This window comes from Lissotriton vulgaris, chromosome 4_1 (assembly GCF_964263255.1).
Source record: "Lissotriton vulgaris chromosome 4_1, aLisVul1.2, whole genome shotgun sequence".
NCBI lineage: Eukaryota > Metazoa > Chordata > Amphibia > Caudata > Salamandridae > Lissotriton > Lissotriton vulgaris.
The window spans coordinates 1,432,835,847-1,432,850,408 of NC_141691.1; positions in this window are offsets into that span (position 1 = coordinate 1,432,835,847).

The following is a 14,562-nucleotide window of genomic DNA, read 5'->3' on the forward strand; positions in this document are numbered from 1 at the left end:
ACCCCTCCTGAACCCCTAGGATTGATGAGGGGGCTATTAAAGTTCCCTGGGGGGTGAAAAAAAAAAAATTGCGATTTTTCGCGGTAAAGGTGCTTCCTGGTACGTTAACCGGGCAGCTAACCGGCAGCGTAACGGGAGTTCGACATATTGTGTTTTTTGAACGTTTGTGATATGTGCACGTGTGGATTTTGTCTAATTAAGGTTAAAAAAATATATATATATCTTTAAGCGTGTTCTGGCGAGCTTACGTTTTGGGTTTGGTTTGCGCTGCAGAGACGATACGTCACGGTTATGCGATGCATCATGAGGCGTCTCACGGGCTACGTGATACGTCACTTAATAAAGAATATATTTTACAGCTATAGATATTAGCTTTTAAAAAACCAATGAAATTCACAGAAAAAACCATAGGTTATAGACCATATATAGATAGGAATTTGCATTTACAAAACCTTGAAAATTCACTGAAAAAACCATAGGTTATAGACCATATATAGTTAGGGATTAGCATTTAAAAAACCTTATTTTATTTGCACAAAACCATTGAAATTCCATATATAGTTAGTTGCACTAACTATATATCGCGGACCCGCAATCCACTGCTAATGATGTCACATATTACATCATTCATGACATGGTCAGTGACATCACTGATGACATCACTGATGACATCTCAAATGACATCACTGATGACATCACTGATGACAACACCCAGTGACTGTATGTTTCTGTAAAGTTAAAATATGTCTTACATATTGAAGAATGAGTGGATGTATAAGTGTCTGGATGAAGGATTTAGTAGGTGCATGACTGACTGTATGAGAGAATGATTAAATGTGTCTCACTGAGTGCATGGGTTAGTGATTAAAGTGTCTTAATTTGGCAATCAATATTTATGTTCTTCTGTAAACTGCTGCATGTTTAAATCAGTAGCTATATCAGTAACTATATGGGTTATTGAATGGTTGCCCAAGTATTTGTATGGGAGACTGAGTGTGTGTGTGGGTGGCTGGGAGGTGTATAACTCTGTGCATAGATGTGTGAGCGGTTGATTCCCTAGGTGTATGGGTTCAAAAGTGCATGTAGAAACAGCTGTATGGACAGTTGACTGTGTGCATGAGTATATTGGTGAGTGAATGGATATCTCAGTTCTATATGTCAAAGTAAGTACATATGTAAAACACACTCCATGTGAGAGTTGACATATATAAATAACTGAACATAAGAGTCAGTGAATGTGAGAGTGGCTGTATGAATCATTGTGAACTTGCATCAAGGATTGTATAAGAGAGTAAATATGTGTTAGTATATGTTTGAATAAGTAAGGTGTGTATAACTGTATAGTTAAGGAAATGGAGATGTGATTGATTCTTTGCATGACTGAATAGGTGTGTGAGTAACTCCATGGATGTGTGACAGTCTGTGAGTGCCTGTTTACACTGAGTGTATCAAAGGTTATATTAGAGTCTGAAGATGTATTATCACATAAATGATATCATCAGTGATGTAATCAGTAATGTCAAATGAGATGTCAGTGATGTCATCAGTGATGTCATTTGAGATGTCATCAGTGATGTCATCAGTGATGTCATCAGTGATGTCACTGACCATGTCATGAATGATGTAATATGTGACATCATTAGCAGTGGATTGCGGGTCCGCGATATATAGTTAGTGCAACTAACTATATATGGAATTTCAATGGTTTTGTGCAAATAAAATAAGGTTTTTTAAATGCTAATCCCTAACTATATATGGTCTATAACCTATGGTTTTTTCAGTGAATTTTCAAGGTTTTGTAAATGCAAATTCCTAACTATATATGGTCTATAACCTATGGTTTTTTCTGTGAATATATATATATATATATACATACATATTACCTACTGGCAGTCTCCAGTAGGTAGTTATAGTTAGGATTTTTTTCAATGCAAAATCTCAAAATTCTATTTGGAATAACTTTGGCGCCGGTTGACGAATCTGCTTGAAAACGTATTCAAATTGGCCTCGCGGAGCTCCGGTCCTTCCTTGAAAGTTTTGGGAGGATTCGTCAAGCGGGGGCCGAGATAAAAGGGGGTCCCAAAACACATTTTCCCCATGTTAATTTCCATAGGGCGGTCAAACTCACTTTTAGCCCGAACGGCTGAATGGATTTCCACCAAACTTGGCAAAATTGTAGGGACTGGTAGCCCGATGTGCCTTTGCTATGTCTCAAGATATGTGCTCCAGTGGATTTTGAGTAATTTAGGTTCAAAAAAATATAAATATCAATAGGCGCGCACCGGTGCGCGCACCGGGGAGCGCACCGGGCGTGCAACGCGACTTGCGTGCGGAAAGCTGATTGGTTCACGGGTGTCTGTAAACATTCCAAACAGTCTGGAGCGGCCGCCATCTTGTGTCTCGGTAGAATCAAGACACAAGAGGTGGCAAAAAAAAGGGGGAAATGACTATAAGGGGGCAGGGTGGACCCCACCTGACCCCCTAGGTTTGATGTGGGGGCTATAAATAGGGTCCCGCGGGGTAAAAAAAAATAAAAATTGCCCGGGGGGAGCACCCGGTACGCGGACCGGGGAGCGGACCGGGGAGCGAAGCATGGGGAAAACCCAGTTTATTCACTGTGTCACCTCTAAGACCCTTTCTTGCGTCAATACGTCCCTTTTGCATACAGTACACCTGACGTAGGAATAATGTGGCGCAGGGGCTTACAAAGTGACGCATCTACCTAGATGCGTCAGTTTGTAAATATGACTGAATAAGGTGCCGTTTTTTACAGCACTGGTGCGTCACAAAAAGTGACGCATTGGTGGCGTTAAAGTGACTCATGGCCTCATAAATGAGGCCTTCAGTCTTCTAGTCATGCGTCATATTAAATATATGACTTATTATATCGCAAGTACTTACAGATACGTCAGTATTTCAGACATATCTGTAAGCGCAAAAGTGATGCATTGCTGGAATGTGTCTTGAGGAAATAGAAATTTTACGTGGCCAGTGTGTCCCCTACACGCACCCTATGTATGTACATATTCCCCATGTATGCCCATGTCATCATGTAATTCCTCCTCATGCCTGTCATGATAAATGGCTCTGCATTTCCGTCCAATGTTAGCATGTCAGTTATTAGGCCCTCCATGAATGTAACATTAATTCTGCACTGAAGCCTATGCTGCCAATGCATTTACATGGTACACGTTTAAAAGTCGAGATGAACTCGTTTTTGTGGCACAGCCGAGCCAGGACCCGAATTCAGGCTCCAAGCCTCCTCACATTCTGAAAGCTGCAGAATAGTTACGTATCCCTGACCTCTCACTTACTTCCTGCTCAGCCGAGAGGTGCCCAGCTCGGCCTGCCAAGACAGTATTTTGCCTACAGTTATCTGCTCTGCTCCACAGAAACACATTCCTGTCTAATGAAAGGGATAAACATATTCCGCCTGCAGAAGATAGGGCCTAGCCTTTCTGTCTCCATTCAAGTGATTTACAGAACCCGTTTCCATAGAAGGCCCATGGCCCCACACAATGCACGAAGAAATATACGCACACATTAGCATTTAGTGATGAGCAGCCTTTGCTCGAGCGACCTTTACTTCAGACCATACATCCTCCAAACACAAGATATCAGATATGCCAAAGGTGCAGGTCGTTCTGACATCCCAGACTCTACTACTAGCACTAAAGTCAGCTCCCCCCAGCTTTACCCCAGTTACACGTCAATTCCACGTCATGACCAGTTCTGCGCGCACAAGTAGGGTAAAGGTTCCTCCTGACCATGCAGACCCCGTCTATGCATCCACCCACCTATGACACACCTATGACTCGTCAAGTGAACACCCACGTGTACGCCTTCTTACACGCCTTCTTTCACGCCCATGTGCTCTTATCTCTCTCTTTCACTTGCTCCACCTTCTCTATCCAAGTCAATGTATGTTTTAACTATATATAATGTGTTTGTGAATAAAGATTTAGATGACGATCCTTCCTGAACCTTAGTGGTGATGGAACCGGATTCTCCAGTAACTCGAGTTTCTGAATTAAAGCCCTTCTGAATCGGACACCACGGACTCTGCCTCTCATTATATGCATCATCCTTATTAATGTATAGAAATTATGACAGGGTAATTAATTATTTACCACACTAATCTGGCGCCCGAACAGGGTCAAGTCCCCTTCCCCACGCGCCGGTGATGTAGGTCCAGCCCCCTGCCCCTTCTACAGCCGTGACGGACTTCAAGTGTACACGACAGTGGGACTTCCTGCCTACTCCCTCAGGCCCACGGAGGAGACGGAGACTGCGACCAGGCATCCATACGAGGCGGTGAGGATCGCGGACCATCCCGACCAGAGCCCAAGCCGAGAGAGCAAGGTCCGAGGTATCCCGAGGCCCACCTGTTCCGAGGCGCATGCGCAGCAGAAGCCGCCGCAGCAGTAGCAGTCCAGTATCGAGTTTCCGAGGCCTTCCGTTCTGCTTCCCGGTGAGTACTGTTATTGGGAACGCATAGAGACAGGTTCATTTATTTGAGCTCGGTAAAGACGTATCTGGGTACACAGGTACGGTAGAGACGTGTCCATTTTGGTGGACGCGGTAAAGACGTGTCTCTTTGCGAGACCGGTATGGTTGTACTGTTTTGCAGTGCATAAAGTATACAGCTATTCAGGATCATGTTTCTTTTTCTATGTACTAGTTAGGATGTATCTGTTTTTTAATGTTTTAATGTTGTAGTATGAATGGTTGTTTTCAGTCTATTTTTGTGTATATTGTGTTTTCGTTCAAGTTAGTTCCAACATGCCACTGTTTTCGAAATTACGTCAGATAGGGACCAGGAAAGGGATACTTGAAGAGGCAGTCCCCGTCCCGCCCAGAGACACTCCTGGTCATTTTATGTACCAAAAGCATGGGTTAGATGCCATACTGTTTTTAGACTTATGGGTGGATTACACGAAGGATCTGGAAGAGAAATATAGATGGCCTGCCTCAGGAACATGGGATGCTGATTGCATTATGAGAGTAGTGGAAGCACTATGGAAAAAGAAAGCTAGACAGTCCCAGAAAGATGCCATTGAGTTATGGAGTAAAGAAGCGCATAGGAGATCAGAGAAAGAATTCCATAAAGCAGAGAGAAGTAAAGAAGCAGCAGAAAAAGCCAGAGAAAAAGAGCTAAAGGAAGAAGGTGAACGGGTTAAGGCAGAACAAGCAGATAGACAAAGAAATGCCCTTATTAAAGGCATGTATCCCGTCCTCGCTGAAGGACTAGTTAAAATGACCCCGGAAGTACCCAGTAATTTGCCGCTACCACTGATCCCGACTAAAGTACGTAGTCATAAACAGACAGCAGCGGACATTTTTCTTTCCTCCTATTTAGAAGAGGCCGCTCCGGATTATGTTAATGCAGATTTTCCTCCTCCTCCTCCTGTCGCGTCTGGCAACAATCCTTTTCTCCCTCTGCCCGCTTCACAGGATCAGTTATCACAACTGCTTCCTCCACTGACCGTGAAAGACGATTCAAGCCAAGGGGCAATGGGAGGGGGGCCCACCACAGACATACCGCAAACACGGCCACCATCACGAGCACTGCAAGAATTAGCACTACAACAAACGCCAAAAATGACAGCATCACCTCATAAACAAAATGTAACGATTTCACATTGTATATATGATCCAGTACCAGGTGTGGGCCCAATGCTCATATTCTCACTACGATTAAGACGCCTTGCAGACTATCTGATCACATTACCAGGCATGAATGACAATTTAGACAGAATATACCACTTCATTAGAACGGGGGAGGGACCCGAGAGTATACATGAGGCCATGGCACAAAGAAAGGCGGAGGGTCAACGCGCACTTTTACGTTTTTTGATTAATTGTCTGATCAGGGAACAAGACCAGCCAAATAAAGAAGTAACTAGAGGTATGATTGATTGGAGTGACAATATAGCTGCTTGTAAACATGATACAATGTCAAAGATAGAATGCATGTATAGGAAAATTCGTAAAGAAATTCTAAACTTACACAGGAAAGAGTCAGACGAGAAAGCGGACGACTTAGCATCTGATGAGGCTGAGTCCGAAACAGAGGAAGTGGCTAAAATGAATTACGTAGGTAGAGCAAGACAGTTTGACAGGCCAAAGGGTCTCGATTACAGTAAACATGGACCTCCCATACCAGAAAGATATTCTCTCGAACACCTATTCCAAGCTACTGACAATGCACTGAGAAGACGAGTAGGGGGCGGGGGCGGTAGACCTCACACTATGCATGAACAGGAACTTGCCCGGTCAGCCGTTCAATGGGCGTGTAATTCTAATATATATAATGATGACGTAGTGGCGCAAACATTTTTAAGCCTCCCTCTGGAAGAACAGCGTTTAGCTGGTATTTACATGGTTCAACATCTGATCACGTTGTACGAGAGTCAACATTCTGATCCAGGTCCCTTGTATAAATTACTGGACGATCTACTCCTAGAGAGATGGAGAGGCCTAGGTACCGAATTAATTAATGTCATTCTAGACCAACGACATAATTACTTGACTTTTCTGACCACGCACTTGATTCCTGCCCCACACCACGACAGAAAGATCTTACACATAGACAGACAGAACCCCCTACGAGAGGTGCATCCCGTTAGAAATGCAGCGAATGAGCTTCAACGAGTATATGTTTACACACCCTTGACGAAAATAGAAATACTAGAAATGAAAAAGTTGCTGCCCTGTCATGATAAAGACCCGGGGGGGTTCCACCGTGAATTAAAAGACATTCTCCGCATAGGGGATTACACATACGCTGACATCATTAAATTATTGAAAGTACTGTTACCAGCAGGCATTTATGAAAAGCTTAAAGAAAAAGACTGGGAAGTGGGAGAGAAAAAGATAAATTGGACAGAATTGGAACATGAGGATAAAGTCCGGGGCCCTGGTGTTGGCCTCGGGGATAAAGCCAAAGCACTACCTGAACTCCTTATACAGGTCCTGCCGAGATTATTAGTTACTAAAAAGGAAGATTGGGATGCTATTTCATCCTGTAAACAGAAACAATATGAAGACACCAGTGATTTTTATTCTAGATTTGAAAAATGTTTTACTATTAATAGTGGCCTTAAGCCAAATAGTGAATCGTATCCACATCTTTTTGTGAGCAAATTAGTAGAAAATTCCTTACCCCCGATCAAGAATAGAGTACTGAAGGTTGAGAGTACCTGGCAAGCAAATAGCCCTTCCCAAATGTTACAAATGTTACAATACCACCAGAACAGAATAAGAGAGGAACAGGAACATGAAAAGAGACGCATGAAAGATACGAAAATGAAAGTGCTAGTTGCACAATCAGTACCAGCTAATGGGAATAAAAAGGGCACGGCACCTGTTAAGGGGAACTGTAATTATTGCAAGCAACCAGGTCACTATGTAAATGAATGTGCTGTTCTGAAACACAATATAGCTACAGGCAAGACAAAAGAAAGACCGCATCCTTCCAGACAGAATAGCACCCCACAGAACACGCAAACGCCACAGAACACGCAACAGACAGTAGCTGTACCACAACCCATAGCTGCCACACAACATGTCACGCAACAAATGTACCAGTACGCACAGTCAGACTATCCAGAATATTAACAGTACTCATGAAATAGCCTAGAGAGGGAGGTTGGCTTGCCCCTTATTGAGGTTCCTGTAGATCAAGAGGGTCCCTATGTACATAGTCGTGTATTGGGAAAAGACAGAAAATTTCTGATTGACACAGGGGGGAGCAGAACTACCATCAGTCATGACGAGGTTCCAGGGGCACCCCTCTCAGGCTCACAGAATATTTCCCTGGGATTTTCAGGAAAGCCTATTGTTAACGAAGTGTCAAAGCCAGTTTCCCTAGGAGTTGGTCCATTGTCCTGCACCACAGACTTGTTACTTACTAAGTCATGTCCAGAAAATTTGCTTGGTATAAAGACATTGAAAGAATTAGGAGCTGTTCTTTGTTGTTCTCCGGAAGGAGTGCGATTGTTTTTACGTGATTTTAAAGGTCATTATGTGTTGAGAGATTTTGATCCCAGACTCCAGAATGTACCACAGCACTTATGGGCGCAAGGTCCGACTGATGTAGGTTACATGCACATTACGCCACACTGTGTCACTCTCAAACCAGGAGTAGTACTGCCACGAATCCGGCAATACAAGTTACCACCTGATGCCGTAGTAGCATTACTGAAAATTGTTGACGAACTCATTGCACAGGGAGTGGTTGTAGAAACTGACTCAAATGTATGTAATTCTCCTGTCATCCCTATTCTTAAACGAACTGACCCTAATGCACCACCAGTCTACAGACTAGTGATTGACCTCCGAGAACTGAACAAATGCATAATACCCCAGTACCCTGTGGTCCCAGACATTTCTTCATTACTGACTGCAATTGATTCCAAAGCGACGTTCTTTACTGTAATCGATCTCAAGAACGCCTTCTTTAGTGTCCCGATACATCCAGAGAGCCAGTACCTTTTCGGATTCTGTTTAAATGGACGCAGTTTTAAATTTACGAGGGCTCCTCAAGGATTCACAGAAAGTCCTAGTATTTACAGTCAAGCATTGAAAAGACAACTAGACAGTATGCACATGCCTGCCGACACAGCACTGCTCCAATACGTGGACGATATCTTGATTACAGCACGAACAGAACGAGACTGCGAACGTGCATCACTGACAGTCTTATACTTTCTGGCAGACAAGGGGCACAAAGTGTCCCCTTCAAAGTTGCAATTCTGTGCACAGCAAGTGGTGTACCTTGGGCACTTGCTGTCCAAGAGGGGTAGACCGCTGACACAAGACCGCATTCAGTTAATTGCAAATCTTCCACAGCCCAAGACACAGAAGGAAGTACAGGCCTTCATTGGCCTCACTTCTTACTGCAGACAATGGATTCCCCAGTATGCATATCTAGCCAAACCACTCATACAGTTAACAACACAGGAGGCAGCGTCTTTGACTGTCCTCCCTTGGACACAAGAACATACACTTGCATTTGAAGAATTGAAAAAAGCTCTATGTCAAGCACCAGTTTTAGCGACTTCTTGTTACAGCAAGCCTTTTACACTTTTTGTCACTGAACGAGAAGGAACAGCATTATCTGTCCTTACCCAAGATCATGGATTTGGAAGGGTAGCTGCAAATCTGAGTGCAGCTACCCTTCCAAATCCATTATTTACTCCACTGCAACCATAGGGTGCTTGCACCAAATAACAAAAAATGTCGTTTGAATCAATAGCGGCCATTACAGACAACAGAGCTAATACTAAAGTTTATACTACTGAAGATGCGAATCAAATCTATAAGTTGATAAAAGAATCCAAAACCTTTGATGCACAAGGAGGCACAGTCACACAACAACTGAAGCAACTAGAATACCTAACTAGGCGTGAATTGAACCAGCGACTACACGCAACAACGCTTATTCAATACCATCGGGTTAAGCGCATACCCAGAGGACTAAGATTAGCAATAAGACCCATGCTATATAGATTGAACAACAACCCAAAGTTCATGGAAAAATGGTTCGAGATTCTAAACAAATGCTCCCTGGACCTAATACTACTACTGGTAGAGGAACTTGCAAAGACGATAGCTGATCTAGAGGAGGAAATATTCAACCTCAAACGGGACCTATCAGAAAAAATAGAGGATGATGTATGGGGCAGGACCCTAGAAGACATCAACACACGACTGGACAAATATGGTAAAGAACTAGAAGAGACCAAGTTACGTAAATTTAAACGTGACACTATCGACTATAAATTAAACGAGGCCTACACATGGGCGGAAGTGTATGCGAAACGACGATTTAACAGCAACAAAAAACAACAACCAACTTCCTCAGATGAGAGTGTAGTTTCAGACAGTGAAATAAGCTCGAGAAGGCAGCCGATAGTAACCACACAAGCACAAAAATCAACATCGCAATCCTCTGATCTAACTAGTACAGCAGCTGGACCATCGTCGATCCCTTTTTTAGAAAAGGATCTACCACCAAGCAAACCACCAGATGTCCCAATAACAACGACTGGAGAAAAAAATCGAGAAGAGGACAGGGAAAGGGAAAAGCAACGGGAGAAGGACAGAGAACTATTGAAGAAAACAGGATTGAGAAGCCAGACCAAGACCTCATAATAAACATCTCACACTACACCCTCTCCAACTTTGAAAAAAAGATATTGAACAAAGGCATATCTTTTGTAACCACGTACCACACAAACGCTTTGGAAATGGAGGTAGCACTCTTCAAATTTATGAGAATTCTAAGGCTAAAATATTTCTTCGCAGTTCTAAACCCAACAACAGACACTATGGAAACAGACAGACGGTTCAAACCAAAAAGTAACTTTATGTCACCAACATCCCACAAGACTCTGGATACATTCGAAACTCTAGTGAAAGCCGACATAAACAGGATCCAATTCAAAAGGAAAAGCAGAAACCTCACTCGAGCAGAATATAGTGCTCTCCAAAGATTAGCAAACAATAAGGATTTGATATTCCAAAGAGCTGATAAAGGCGGCGCACTAGTCTTAATGGACTCAACCTTTTACACACAAAAAGGAGATGAACACGTGCACGACACGGAAACATACACCAAACTAGAACAAGATCCAACTATGAACATGTCCCAAAATCTAGATGACATCCTGGATAAAGCGGAGGAATTCAACTGGATTGATAACTCTACGAAACGATACCTTCGGCAATCTTTTCCACGAAGACCTAAAATATACTTTCTACCGAAAGTTCACAAAAGTTTGAGTGACCCCCCCTTCAGGCCAATTGTTTCAGGATGTTCTTCGATCTTCGAAAATCTAGGCATCTTCATTGATGCACATATGCAACCATTCATGCAAAAATGGGTTACATACATAGAAGACACATCAGACTTCCTGAGGAGTCTGACAGAGATCACAAAGGCTGACAATGAGAAATGGACACTATGCTCCATTGATGTAACCTCACTATACACATCAATTCCCCATAAACAAGGGCTAGAGGCGATGGAATGGGCATTATTGAGATCAGAGATATCGGATGAATTGAAATACCTCATATTGCAACTACTAGAATTCTGTCTTCTGAACAGTTATTTTGTATGGAAAGAAGATTTCTACATTCAACAAACAGGTACGGCTATGGGATTCCCAGGAGCCTGCGTCTATGCGAACATCTTCATGGCGAAATTCGAGTTAGACTACATACTAGAAGACCCTACATGGCAAGCTGGGATAGTCTACTATAAGCGCTACATAGACAACATATTCATCATATGGAAACATACACCCACAGAATTACTACAGAATATCAAGAGCCTAAACTTGGCCAACTCACGAATACAATTCACTCACAGTATCAGTGACACAGCACTTCCTTTTCTGGATGTTCTAGTTGAACTACAAAATGGGTCAATCCAAACCAGATTATTTAAGAAAGAAACGGATAGAAACACAGCACTACTTTACGAAAGCTTTCATCCAGCTAACTTAATAAATAACCTCCCAATTTCTCAGTTTATGAGGATCAAAAGAATATCGTCAAATGCCACAGAATGCACGAAAAGTCTGGAGCAACAAAGGCAAAGATACCTGGACAGGGGATATCCTGATAAACTGCTAGAAGGACATTTGGAAAAAGTCAAAAATATACCCAGGAAGAATCTACTACAAAAAAAAGATCAAAACAGACAGTAAAAGGATGGTATTCGTTTCAAAATACTCATCTGCGTCAAAAGATGTACAAAGGATTATCTTAAAAAGATGGGAAATCATAACAGCTGAAAAAGATTTTGAAACACTCTTTCATGATAAACCTTTATTCGAGTATAAAAGATCACAGAATCTAAAAGAACTACTGAATAAATCCATCAATGATGACATAACAGCGAAGAGAACCCACAAAGGAACCCAAAAGTGTTACAATTGCAAAAATTGCAACAACGTTTTACAAGGAGACATCTTGCTTCATCCGCGTACGGGAGAAAAGATACAACTAAGACACACGACAAACTGCAACTCTGAGCATGTGGTGTACTCGATAAAATGTCCATGCGGATTGATATATGTGGGGAAAACAGACAGAAAATTGAAAATAAGATTGACGGAATACAAAAGCCGCATCCGCAACAAGAATCTGACTGCACCCCTGGCAAAACATTGGATCGAAACAGGGCATTCCATTGCCCAATTAAGATTTCAAATAATTGAAATGGTTCCCCAAAGGTTGGGAATAGACAACGCCAAAGTTCTAATCCAAAGAGAAACATTCTGGATCCGTAGGCTTCAAACTCTCATCCCGAATGGATTGAATGACAAACTAGATCTCATATGTTTTCTATAGGAATAAAACATCCTATAAGACCGCAGACCACTGAAAACCACACAATCCCCATGATTCTGCCCCTTCATTAATCTAGAGTCTGAACTTACCACACACACTGCAGAATAAATTAGATATGGATAACCATACAGTCACACAAATGTGTTAGACCATAATAAATGTTTCTAGGCTATAACCACGCCCCAACAAAATACACCTAACCCCTCATATTTCACACTATACAATAAGTTCCTGTGACAAAATTATTGTACAATAGGATTTTCAATGAACACCAATAATAGAATGGAAATAGGCAGAAGTATTTACATAAAATTGTAATATAAATCGACAGTACAGATTATGTATTGAGGATCATGTGATATAAATATCATAGTTGTCATAGGACCTGACGTTCATGACTCGCCAAAGTTCTGCCATAAACCGTGTCCTCTAAACCCACTATTTTTTCCCCTCTCCTTCCCTCCCCCCCCTCCCTCCACTTCCTCCCCCCCCTCTTCCAAGGTTCTATTTCACTTTATTTCCAATGTTCCAATCTTCTAAAATATCTACATTAATAATGTCTGAGCTTTCATTCCACTATTAAAGCTGCTTATAGACATTACAATTGTCAGACTCACCATTCCAAGATGGCGGCCGTTACTACATTTAATCCCTACATATAGCCGATTTATCATCACACACGCGTTCTCATAATTGAGTAACCCCATATTGCATTCACTTAGACCATAAAGCTAATATTCCTAATATCTTGGTTAGATCAGAAGCTAGCGAGAGTGCGTTGTCGATAGCTGCATAGATAACGATTATTATACTAAAAGAAGGACTAAGCGTCCTCACGCTAGCACGAAAAAATGATCACCATATTAAAAGAAGGACTAAGCGTCCTCACGCTAACACTCGGAAAAACGCCACGACGAGATCTCAGAGCACTCCGCTCCGGTAAGGACTCCTTCATAATTCCCCATACCACTTTTTAAACAGACCGCTTTTTATACAGACTGCACGGCCAGTACCCTAAGAAGTATTATTATTTTTTCGGCAGATCTACCTTTATTATCGAGTACTTGCAGAGTCCGACGTCCGTCTGGCAGGACTCACAGGTAAACTCCAATACTAATGGAGTCAAAACTAACCGCATATTTGCTTTAGGCATCACTGATCGAATTTTTTGCATTTCCATATAGGCTCCAGTTCTAAAGTCAACATAAGTAAGGTGAGGATAAATGTATATATGGTAAAACCTAATTAAATTAGATTCACGCTCATTAAGTGAAAACAACACACACACCCCCTTTACCCCTAACCCTCCTTTTCTCCTTATTCCTTTTTTTCAGACTTGATACAGTCAAGTACACAGGTAACATAAAATTTCCGACAGAGGTTTTTGCATAAATCACTGATTTAATCAACCCACTATGCTCATACTTAGCTCCCCCCCCCTTCTTTTTCTTTTGTCCAGGCTATTTCAATATCCAATTGGGATTGTAACCTAAAATTGATTCTACCTAACCTGCGGTAAGAAATGTACATAACAGAGAGACCTATTTTCCTATAGATTAGTGCATCAAAAGTAATAAGATTCTTTTTTCTTTCTCTTTTTTTCTCTTTACATACAGACCCCTGACGAAGGGGCTCGCGCCCCGAAATGCATTGGGTGTAGATAAAATGTATTGATATTGAAAAGTATGGTATATGCTCAAAGATAGCAATGTATATGTTGACTAAAAACATGCTTTGCAACAAATGAAACATGAAAATGAATGTCATGTTGATCTAAGTTGATTTTTTGTGAAAATTCAAAATAAATGTACTAGCGTTCAAATTCAAATTGAGTAGTGCGTACTGGTGTCCTGGTTCTTAACCAGGCCAAATATACTTACCCAAAATCAAGCAGGAAAACACAAGCCTTGTGCTTATTTTTCTAGTACATTGGATCCAGTGACCCAGGCTCTGCCTGCGTGCCTAAAATCAGTTGCAGCAACAGCCCTAGCAATAAGACAGAGTGATTCCATAGTATTAGGACACCCCCTGACAGTACAGGTTCCACACTCAGTGGAAGTTCTCTTGAACAGGACTCAGACACAACACCTGACTATAGCGAGACTGACAGGATATGAACTGACATTATTCCAGCCACATATAGAGATCAGACGATGCAACACTTTAAACCCTGCTACACTCTTGCCCTCAAGCACA